This window comes from Eptatretus burgeri, chromosome 6 (genome assembly GCF_056783735.1).
Source record: "Eptatretus burgeri isolate ZD-2024b chromosome 6, Ebu_testis_v1, whole genome shotgun sequence".
Taxonomy (NCBI): domain Eukaryota; kingdom Metazoa; phylum Chordata; class Myxini; order Myxiniformes; family Myxinidae; genus Eptatretus; species Eptatretus burgeri.
The window spans coordinates 41161335-41173495 of record NC_140966.1 but is presented as its reverse complement, the minus strand read 5'-3'; the positions used below and the strand labels follow the sequence as shown (position 1 = coordinate 41173495).

The window sequence follows — 12161 nt, the reverse complement described above, 5'->3', positions numbered from 1 at the left end:
CGAGCCAATCAGCCCCCGCGTGGGATAGGGTTGCTCGCCAAATTCGACCTACCGAAGTACCCACGCGGAGGGTAGACCGGGCGATCGCACCTCGCCGCAGGTCGACTTCGGACACGGGCCACTTAAGCGACCCGTTCCGTACTATCGGGATAACCGAGCGGTGTTATTCGTCGACCTCGACGGTTCGATTAATTATCGGGCGTATTCAGCCCACTACCAACCCTTTACGTGAAGCAAGATGAGGATTCAATGAAAGAAATGACGAAGCGAAGCGGGAAACAGTTCAACACAAAGCACATTTATTCGCGACGAACGGAAAGCACGCATATTCAATTCCACCAAAAGCACATAGAAAAGAAGAGAAACACAATGCAATTTACACAAAAAGCAAATGCGACAATGCAGATCTACTACCGATTACGCGAGCACACGGCAACACTTATACAATTTTACTTCACAGACGGCGCCGACAACACATACCCAAAACCAAGGAAAGAATAGAGAACCCTCAAGGATGAGGCGGGCCTGAGGCCGAGACCGGGTCGGGCCTACCCGTCTGGTGATGAGACGCGGAGCGGCGATGGTGCCCCAACTCCGCGGGCCTCGCGGACAGTGTCTGGTAGGGGGTGGGAAAGGGGCCCCCTTGGTCGCACTATCTCAGCGCGGGGGGAAACAGGAGGGGGTTGCTGATGCTCGGGGTATAGAGGATTTTTATTGTCCCGCGACGAGCGTCTCCACCTCGGCCAGGTCGCGCTGTCGGCCTCCCTGGGGTGCAGCTCCCTGCACGACGCGAGCACCCCCTCGTCTGCCCTCGCCGCCTCTCCACAGCTCCGTCCCCTCCGCTCCGACTCCAACGCACACGACGACCAGCTCCTTCTTGCCAACTCCACCGCCCGCGAAGTCTTAACTCTCTGTTCTGGTGTTTCTGACTCTCCTACTCACTGGACTGACGAACACGGTCGCTTATATCAGCCCCGTGGCTTCGCCCTCTCATCTTTGACCCCCTCCCTTCGACCTTTCACCTCGCTCCCCATTGGCCCGAGAAAAAGTGGGCGTGAATGCTTTTTGATCCATAAATTTGCATATATCGATTGCCCTCCAACGCCCTGGAGGCGGGGCCAAATCGCCCCTCGCTCACCGATTGGACGGCAAAAAGTGGGCGTGTGTCGTTTTTGATCCGTTTTTGAAGCACAAAATCCGTGATTTTGTACACGCTGTTCGGCGCGCGCCCTGCACGAGTCCAACACCGGTACCCACAGGCGGCGCAAGAACGGTGGCGATGCGACGGTTGCGAGGTGTGACGTGAAGGTCGTGGCGGTTGTGGTGAAGCGGCGTTGTGGTTGGTGGTTGATGTTGTGGTTGTGGTGGTAATCATGGCGGTTGGTCCAAAATAAAGATAGCAAAAGAAAAACGGCTATCCTGAAGAGTCGCAGCACGCATAAATGACATGTATTCCCACTAGACAACGGGTTTGGGCCTAACTACACATGTACTTACCGAGATACCTCACCTAAGGGACCTGAATGGTGGTTTGCGAATTTGGTAACCACAACAATATATATATATATATATATATATATACATATATATATATATATATATATATATACATATATATACATATATATACATATATACATATATATATATACATATATATATACATATATATATACATATACATATATATATATATACATATATATATACATATACATATACATATACATATATATATACATATACATATACATATATATATATATATATATATATATATATATATATATATATATATATATATATATATATATATATATATATATATATATATATATATATATATATATATATATATATATATATATATATATATATATATATATATATATATATATATATATCCTGGTGTTGGCGCAGTGGTTAGGGCAGTGGCTTGGGATCCAAAAGGTCCTGAGTTCAAGCCCCGTTGGGCCACTGAATTGATACACCAGGGGGTTGACTCAGCCTGTCATCCTTCCGAGGTCGGCGAAATGAGTACCAGTATACTGGGCCGGTGTATACCCCGGTTAAAATAGGTATACCATATCCCTGTGTCGTAAAAGGCGACCAGGGTTGCGTCAGGAAGGGCATCCGGCGTAAAACATGTGCCAAATCACTATGCGGATCACACGGATGATCCGCTGTGGCGACCCCTAATGGGAGCAGTCAAAAGAAGAAGAAGATATATATATATATATATATATATATATATATATATATATATATATATACATATATACATACATATATATATATATATATATATATATATATATATATATATATATATATATATATATATATATATATATATATATATATACATATATACATACATATAGATATATACCATATATATATACAACCAGTTTGGGTTAATATATATATATATATACATACATATATATATATATATATATGTATACATATATAGATATACACATATACATAGTCATGCGCCGCTTTACAAGGTTCCGGTCAACGACGGATCGCATATACGACGGTGGTCCCATAAGATTATAATGGAGCTGAAAAAGTCCTATCACCGAGGGATGTCGGAGCCGTCGTAGCGCTGCCAGTCGTATAAAAGTACAGGATAGCACATACAATTATATACAGTACATAATCCTTCATAATGATAAACGACAGTGGCCGTTATAATGCGATCGTTGAGGTCCATAAAATGTCATCGCGAAAAAAAAATCAGGGTCGTGCGAAATTGGGATTCAAGGAATTCGGCTTTCAAACTGAACCAATGTTTCCACGTTTACCTTCTTGCAAGTAAATTACCTTTGAATTGAAGAATTCCGCGAATAAATCGTTGTTGTTACAGTAGAAATTAAAACACAAATTAATTTTTAGTGAAGCTTTTCATGTTGTTAAAACAATCGCACTGTTCCGAAAATATATATATCGCAATTGACAGTGCTCGTTTCTTCATTTATAAATTATAACATCGATGCAATGATTACGTATTTATAAAATCCAAACGCTAATTATTCACCTTTCTATAATCGATGTGAGAGAAGATTGTAAGCTGCCGCTAACAACACCGATGGCCGTCATGAACATCACAAAAGTAAAACTAACGTGTCTTCCGTCTCTCTTGGATATTGTGATGAAATAAAGGATGAAGTGAATAAATAAAGGATGAAGAGACGCGCAATCACGTGTCGCGCAGCTCGCACACGGGACAGATAAAACCGAAATTCCGCGCGGTCGGTGGGATTGTACCTGGGGCAATGTCATTTACGGCGGTGGTTCACTTGGTGTTCGTTGAATGGTGAGAATTGAGAGTATACCGGACTCCGTGCTTATGCTGGCTAATTGCTGATATATTTTACGGTGATCGACTGCACATGTATTCCTTTTGTGTCTGTAGAGTCGGCTTCAATCAAGTGAAATAAAGCCTTATACTCCGAAGGTTTTTCCCTCGCATTCACTTCAATATTTTTTTTTTTTGTATACCTTGGTCGAGGCTCGTATGAGAGCTAAAGGCCCGGTCACACCTTGACGTTTTAAGGCCCGGTCACACCTTGACGTTTTAGCCAACGTATGCCGATTTTTGAATTTTTTTTCTAAAACGCTGGCACACGTTGAATACGTTATGGGTAAGTTTTGATAACATTGAGAGCACGCTGAAAAACACTGCCATACGTCGTTGTACGCTGGCTTTAAACGTTGTACTTTTTGGTTGTCCTCAAATTTTTTCATGCTAGAAATTTCATGACGTATGCCGGCGTATGACTCACACGTTCCGCTACGCTGGCCACAGGTTGTATGCACGGTCTGCGATCGTTGACAGACATCAACACATGCTACTTGTAAGTTAATCATAAGTTGAGACACGCCAAGGTAATGTTTAGCGTACCCAACACTTATTTCTAACCTATGATTAATGTGTTGTTGGCACGTTACGCGATCGTTGCCACACATCGACAGACGTTACTTTTAAGTTACTCATAGGCTGAAAGACGTCGGTATAATGGATCGTCCTTGCGTCAGCGTCCACGGCCACGGCCAGGACACTTATTTGCAGCATTCTTCAAACTTTTCTTGGGCATGACGAGGATGTACACACTTCGATGTCTAGCTTGGCTATGATTCCAATTGTCCATCGGCAGCGTCTATTTAAAATAGTCGAGTTTGAGCGTTTTAACACGTTCAGAAGAAACGCTTCAAATTTCAAAACCCCAGCGTCAAAAAACAAAGGCAAGTGACAGCAATTTAAATCGTTCATTGTAAACAATGAAAATAGCTGAGTGGTACCGTTTAAAAGTCGTTGAGTGTAAAAAAAATCCAATTGTTGAGCGCAAGCGTCTACTTTCAATAGTGGAGATGCAGCCATTTAAATCGTTGAGTTTATCATTTAAATCGTTAAATCGTTAACGCAAGGACGATCCATCATAACCCACACCCTCCCCCTCACACTCACCTACTACTGCCAACATGAACAAACTAATACTAATACTAATACTGATACTGATACTGATACTGATACTGTAACTGCTGACATGGACATCGACTCAAAAAGGACTCGAAAACACCGTTGGCTTCCCCTTTTATGAGCAGCATTTTATATACCAATTCCCAAAACCGCTGGGAACACGTCTTTATATGGCAGTTGTAAGTTAGAAACACGTTCATTTATTACTTTTTTTTGTCGACCGGAAGATGTCATTGGAATACGTCTACATACGTCGATGTGTGTTGGGACTACGTAAAGAATTGGTTCAAAGCACGTCAAACATAAGTTAGAAATAAGTTTCGCGTAAAAAAGACATTACCGCGACGTGTTTCGACTTATGAGTAGCTTATAAGTAGCCTTTGTGGACGTGTGTAAGCGTCCACATATCGTGTGTACAACTTATCCCCATCGCATGCGGAACATGTGTCATACGCCGAGTACGTCGTAAAATTTTGAACATGTTTAAAATTTCTTGACGTACTCTACTTACTACGACTTATGATAGCGTACTTTAGCGTTGTACTCACGTATACCAAACTTACTCATACCGTATTTGACGTGCCCCAACGTTTTAGACACATTTTTCTTAGGTCGGCATACGCTGGCAAGATCGCCAAGGTGTGACCGCGATGTTGTCACTTCCATTTCTACGGCAGTTATGATTCGAATCGTTGTGCGTCAGCCTTTTAATAGGCTACGTTACGACATCGTCGGCGATGCGTGCAACGCGCTATGCCTAAGTTAGACTATCGTTGGGCATCGGTTGTGTAGGCCGACAACAGGTTCAGCATTCGTTGATATAAGTTATCTATAACACAACGAAACGTTCTGTGTCCGTTACCAATGCGTTATACATAAGACCAAGTCGCTATGAATACGTCCGAATCTTTAAAAAAAACATCAAAAGTTCAACGTAAGCCAGCGTTTTACATACATTTTAATACGTTGCCATCGCTGGCTAAAACGTCAAGGTGTGACCGGGCCTTAACACACAACTCACAGCAAGGAGGCATGAGACAAGAGGGGCGGGAGTGGAAGGGACAAAACAGTGGGGAACAGACACATTAGGTGAACTGTGGAAGGGAGAGGGATGGGGATGGGACGGGGAACATGGCGAAGAGAAGATGGACATTTCAGGGACTTTCAGGAAGGAAAGCAGGAGAAATGAAGGAAGTGGGCTTGGGTGGATTATCGGGGGTAGAAAAGATCGAGGATTTGGATGGGGGAAGATAAGAGGTGGTGGTGAACAGCTGTTTTGAAAGCCTTGAGGGAAGAATGGGAAAGAATAGAGTGAGGAAGTTTATTCCAAAGGTGGGAAAAAAGAGGAATGAAAGAGTGAAGATGAGCAGTGATTCGTGATTTTGGTAGTTTTACCAGAAGGGGGTTGTTGGCGGACCTTGAGCGCCCTGTGGAAATGTGGTGGGGACAAATCGCAGAGAGAGCAGGGGGGGGCAAGGCTGGAGAGGAGTCGGTAAAAGACAGAAAGACCACCGACCAACCTGCGGTGATTGAGTGAGAGGCCCAAAGACTCAGCTTCATTGCGGGAGATGCCGATGATCTTAAATGCCCTGGTTTCGACAGCGTGAAGCCGAGAAAGGTGGGAGGCAGGAGCACCAGCCCAGAGGGGAGAGCAGTACTCCATCAGGCTACGGACAAAAGCTTTGTAAGTGGTCAGGAACTCAAGAGGGCCGAGGAAGGACTTAGCACGACGGAGGATTCCCAGTCGGCGACTGGCTTTTGAGGCGAGGTTGGAAATGTGACTTTCCCAGGAAAGGTCATGGCAGATAGTGAGACCCAGAAGCATGAAAGAAAAGACTTCTTCCAGAGGATTGTTGAGAAAGTGGATGGGGGGGTTTTGTAAACGGTCCTTTCGAAGAGACATAGTGAGAGTGTGAGATTTGTCTGGATTGAAAGACATGTTCCACGTGTTGGACCAGTTTGTGATTTTATCCAGATCTGCAGTGAGCGAAGAAGCTGCTGCTTGCTGGTCTGAGGGATGACAGATGGTACGGCAGAGGGTGGAGTCGTCGGCAAAGAGAAATAGAGGATTTTCCAGAGAGTCCGAGAGATCATTGATGAAAACCAGAAAAAGAACAGGGCCCAGAACGCTACCTTGAGGAACTCCAGCCTGCACAGGAAGAGGGGATGAAAGAACTCCATTTAGGGCCACACGTTGACTGCGACAGGAGAGGAAGTCTGCGAGCCATGAGTGGAGATGGCCTTGAATACCATGGGAAGAGAGTTTGGTGAGTAGTGCAGGGTGCCAGACTGTGTCAAAAGCACGTGATATGTCCAGGGATACGGCTCGGATTTCCTGTCTGGCATTGAGGACCTCCATCCATTGATGGGAGAGCAGAAGCAGCATATCCAGGGTAGAGTGACCTGGTCTGAAACCAAATTGATGATTGGAAATCAAGCCATTGGAGAAGAGGAAGGATTTCATGTCTGAAGCGATGATGGATTCCATTACCTTGCTGATGATTGGGAGAAGGCTGATTGGTCTGTAGTTACAGGGATCTGTTTTTGCACCTTTTTTATGCAGGGCAGTGATGTTAGCAGATTTCCAAGCAGATGGCAGATGACCTTGGGCAAATGAGAGGGTGAATAGAACAGAGAGAGGGTGAGCAAGAGCAGAAGAGCAGGCTTTGAGGACACGTGGGCTGATGCCGTCTGGACCGGTTGCAGAATCTGACTCGAGGTTTGAAAGCAAGCTCTCCACCTTGTCAGGAGAAAAGGATACAGAGTCCAGGGACAGTTGGGTGCGACTGGGTAAAGTGGGTAGAGATAGTGATGGGTTTAGGACACAAGATTTAGCTGCAAACACCGAGTTTAGACATTCAGCTTTATCACGTGTGGAATCAGCAGTGCGGCCATTTGAGGTAAGGGAGGGGATGGAGGGGGAACATACACCAGAAACAGATTTGATTAAACGCCACCAGGATTTTGAGGAGGGAGAGAGGTTTGAGAGTTCAGACTTGAGATGAGAAAGATGTTGTTTTCTGGCTCTCCTGAGGGTAGATACACACTTGTTCCGAGCTTTGTGGAAAGAACTGAGATTGCCCTCAGTTGGGTTTGCTTTCCATGAGGCAAAGGCAAGTTGTTTCAGGACAACTGCCTCGCCACATGCTTCAGTAAACCAAGGGCGGGAGGAAGGGTAAGACAACTGAACACTTGACTTCCGGTTCTGGTTTTAGAGCAGCGAGAGGTCTCCTTTGGGGCTCCCTGCTGACGTTCTCAAAGCTAAGTTTCCGGTTGTTATTTGTCCCATTTTAACTGTTCAATTTTCTCACCTACATGTTACTGTGTGTTGCTAGTTCAGTTTTGTTTCAAAAATCGTGCTATTTTGTGAGTATTTTTGTCGACGTTCTTACCTGTGCTTGAGGCCTAGGCCTAGGCTTGAGGCCTACGGGTTCCACTCAGTGTTCGATCGTTTTTTTTTTTGTTTGTTTGTTTTTTCTCCCCATTACCTTCAATTTCTATCCTCCCCATTACCTTCAATTTTGATCCTCCCCACTTTCCAAACATCCCCCATTCTCCCAACTAATCTCTTTCTTATCTCAAAAAAAAAAAAAAAATACCCTACAACAACAACACGCTCACCTTCTCCCGATTCTGCTGCTTCTTCTTCCTCTTAAATTCCTCCTCGTCTTCTTCCTCGATTTTTTTTTTTTTTTTTTACACTTCCATGACCTAATCTGTTGAACTCTCTCATACATTATTTTTAACTGCAAAAACGATCTTATAATGCTTCATCTTCCTCTCTCACACATGTGGTACTCTTTACTGTTTCACAATGCACTACTCTTCTGCTATTTTAACAGACTGCTCTCATTTCGAGCTCTCCTTCATTCCTTGAATAAAAAAATCCAACTATTACAGCGCTTCTTCTCTCCATGCTCTGAATTCGCCTTCATTGCATCCATCAAGAATTGTGTTAAATCGCATCTCTGACCTAAAACTTTTAAAAACCACAGTTTGCCATGGATGCTCGCTTTCCATCAAACATTCTTTTTTTCCAACTTCAGTGCCAACTCACCCCCCTCACCCCTCACTCTCAAAGCAAACATCCCACTCTTCTCCCTCCAAGCCTCCCTCTCACCTCTCTCAAAAATTCCCCCTCACCTTTCTCCCACCTTTCATCCCCCTCACTCTTCCTTCTCAAAGTTGCCCCCCTCTCATCCACCAACCTGCCTCCCTCCACTGCCCTCTCACCTCCATCTCTTCACTCCACCTCCTCAAATCCTCAACTGCCTTCTTCCTTGTCTCTTGTCCCCCCTCTCCCCCAGCACCACAGAGCCTTTTCTCCTCCCCATTCGGCCCCTCCCCTCGCTGTTCTGCTATACCCCACACTCCTTCAGCAACCCTCCTTACCTGCCCCCTCGTCCCTTGTCCTACCCTCCCCCTCCCCCTCCACCTCCTGCACCCAAAGCCTCCTCCCCTTCCTCTTCATTAAAAGTGTGGACCTCAAATATCCGGGGCCTTCGCTCAAACCTTTCAGATCTTTCCATACAGGTTGCCACTGACAAACCAGACATTATCTGCCTAACAGAAACTTTCCTCTCCCAAGACGTGTCTGACTCCCAAGTATCTCTCCCTGGTTACTCCCTCTTACGGTATGACAGACCTGAGCCTCGCCCTGGTGGAGGTGTTGCTCTCTTCATCAAAGACTCTATTCCTCACTCTCCATGCACTGCTCTCACTCCCCCACACCCCCAGGAATACCTCTGGCTTCGGCTGCCCTCCACTCCCACCTCATGTTTATATGTGTACTGTACCGTCCACCGAACAGTGATGACTCCATCTACATCTCACTATCCGAAAACATGGACCATCTTCTATCTTCTCATCCAAACTCTCTCTTCCTCTTATGTGGTGACTTCAATTGTCATCACGCCAGTTGGCTCGGTGTGGGGACCTCTCTCACCTGCCATGCTGCCATGGCACCTCAGCAAAAGCTTTCTGCGACTCATTGGGACTGACTCAATCGGTCAACTTCCCGACCCGGATCTCAACCAATGGTACTCCATCTCTTCTGGATCTGATTTTGACAAATTTCCCTGACAATATCTGCTGCTCTTCCTTCGCTCCAATTGGTTCTTCTGACCACGTCCTTGTCAAAGTGGACATCTCTCTGGCTGTTATCAGAGAACCACCTCACCGCCGTCGAGTCTGGCATTTCACTCAAGCCGACTGGCAGGGTCTCCGAGCAGCCATCAAACTGACAGACTGGTCTCCTATCTCTACTTTCTCAAACATCAACTCATCCTGGGAATTCTTTCAAAGAAACTTGCTCTCCCTCATGCACAGATTTATCCCCTCTCGTGTTCAGTTGTCTTACCCTTCCTCCCGCCCTTGGTTTACTGAAGCTTGTGGCGAGGCAGTTGTCCTGAAACAACTTGCCTTTGCCTCATGGAAAGCAAACCCAACTGAGGGCAATCTCAGTTCTTTCCACAAAGCTCGGAACAAGTGTGTATCTACCCTCAGGAGAGCCAGAAAACAACATCTTTCTCATCTCAAGTCTGAACTCTCAAACCTCTCTCCCTCCTCAAAATCCTGGTGGCGTTTAATCAAATCTGTTTCTGGTGTATGTTCCCCCTCCATCCCCTCCCTTACCTCAAATGGCCGCACTGCTGATTCCACACGTGATAAAGCTGAATGTCTAAACTCGGTGTTTGCAGCTAAATCTTGTGTCCTAAACCCATCACTATCTCTACCCACTTTACCCAGTCGCACCCAACTGTCCCTGGACTCTGTATCCTTTTCTCCTGACAAGGTGGAGAGCTTGCTTTCAAACCTCGAGTCAGATTCTGCAACCGGTCCAGACGGCATCAGCCCACGTGTCCTCAAAGCCTGCTCTTCTGCTCTTGCTCACCCTCTCTCTGTTCTATTCACCCTCTCATTTGCCCAAGGTCATCTGCCATCTGCTTGGAAATCTGCTAACATCACTGCCCTGCATAAAAAAGGTGCATAAACAGATCCCTGTAACTACAGACCAATCAGCCTTCTCCCAATCATCAGCAAGGTGATGGAATCCATCATCGCTTCAGATATGAAATCCTTCCTCTTCTCCAATGGCTTGATTTCCAATCATCAATTTGGTTTCAGACCAGGTCACTCTACCCTGGATATGCTGCTTCTGCTCTCCCATCAATGGATGGAGGTCCTCAATGCCAGACAGGAAATCCGAGCCGTATCCCTGGACATATCACGTGCTTTTGACACAGTCTGGCACCCTGCTCTACTCACCAAACTCTCTTCCCATGGTATTCAAGGCCATCTCCACTCATGGCTCGCAGACTTCCTCTCCTGTCGCAGTCAACGTGTGGCCCTAAATGGAGTTCTTTCATCCCCTCTTCCTGTGCAGGCTGGAGTTCCTCAAGGTAGCCTTCTGGGCCCTGTTCTTTTTCTGGTTTTCATCAATGATCTCTCGGACTCTCTGGAAAATCCTCTATTTCTCTTTGCCGACGACTCCACCCTCTGCCGTACCATCTGTCATCCCTCAGACCGGCAAGCAGCAGCTTCTTCACTCACTGCAGATCTGGATAAAATCACAAACTGGTCCAACACGTGGAACATGTCTTTCAATCCAGACAAATCTCACACTCTCACTATGTCTCTTCGAAAGGACCGTTTACAAACCCCCCCATCCACTTTCTCAACAATCCTCTGGAAGAAGTCTTTTCTTTCAAGCTTCTAGGTCTCACTATCTGCCATGACCTTTCCTGGGAAAGTCACATTTCCAACCTCGCCTCAAAAGCCAGTCGCCGACTGGGAATCCTCCGTCGTGCTAAGTCCTTCCTCGGCCCTCTTGAGCTCCTGACCACTTACAAAGCTTTTGTCCATAGCCTGATGGAGTACTGCTCTCCCCTCTGGGCTGGTGCTCCTGCCTCCCACCTTTCTCGGCTTCACGCTGTCGAAACCAGGGCATTTAAGATCATCGGCATCTCCCGCAATGAAGCTGAGTCTTTGGGCCTCTCACTCAATCACCACAGGTTGGTCGGTGGTCTTTCTGTCTTCTACCGACTCCTCTCCAGCCTTGCCCCCCCTGCTCTCTCTGCGATTTGTCCCCACCACATTTCCACAGGGCGCTCAAGGTCCGCCAACAACCCCCTTCTGGTAAAACTACCAAAATCACGAATCACTGCTCATCTTCACTCTTTCATTCCTCTTTTTTCCCACCTTTGGAATAAACTTCCTCACTCTATTCTTTCCCATTCTTCCCTCAAGGCTTTCAAAACAGCTGTTCACCACCACCTCTTATCTTCCCCCATCCAAATCCTCGATCTTTTCTACCCCCGATAATCCACCCAAGCCCACTTCCTTCATTTCTCCTGCTTTCCTTCCTGAAAGTCCCTGAAATGTCCATCTTCTCTTCGCCATGTTCCCCGTCCCATCCCCATCCCTCTCCCTTCCACAGTTCACCTCATGTGTCTGTTCCCTACTGTTTTGTCCCTTCCACTCCCGCCCCTCTTGTCTCATGCCTCCTTGCTGTGAGTTGTGTGTTCGCTCTCATACGAGCCTCGACCAAGGTATACAAAAAAAAAAATAAAAAAAAAAACACGAGAGGGGATAAATCTGTGCATGAGGGAGAGCAAGTTTCTTTCAAAGAATTACCAGGATGAGTTGATGTTTGAGAAAGTAGTGATAGGAG

At 45.8% G+C, this 12161-nt stretch overlaps 1 long non-coding RNA gene across 4 annotated transcripts in view; it reads right to left on the bottom strand.

The window, feature by feature from the left end:
* The window catches only part of LOC147024616 (uncharacterized), a 68986-nt gene that overhangs the window by 42661 nt on the left and 14164 nt on the right, over positions 1–12161 (bottom strand). The window contains exon 1 of one of the 4 annotated variants that reach the window (XR_015059093.1): positions 2833–3507. The exons of the other annotated variants lie outside the window; for them this stretch is intronic. This is a non-coding gene — a long non-coding RNA (uncharacterized LOC147024616). Of the gene's footprint in view, positions 1–2832; positions 3508–12161 lie in introns of those variants that run through there. 4 annotated transcript variants of the gene reach the window in all.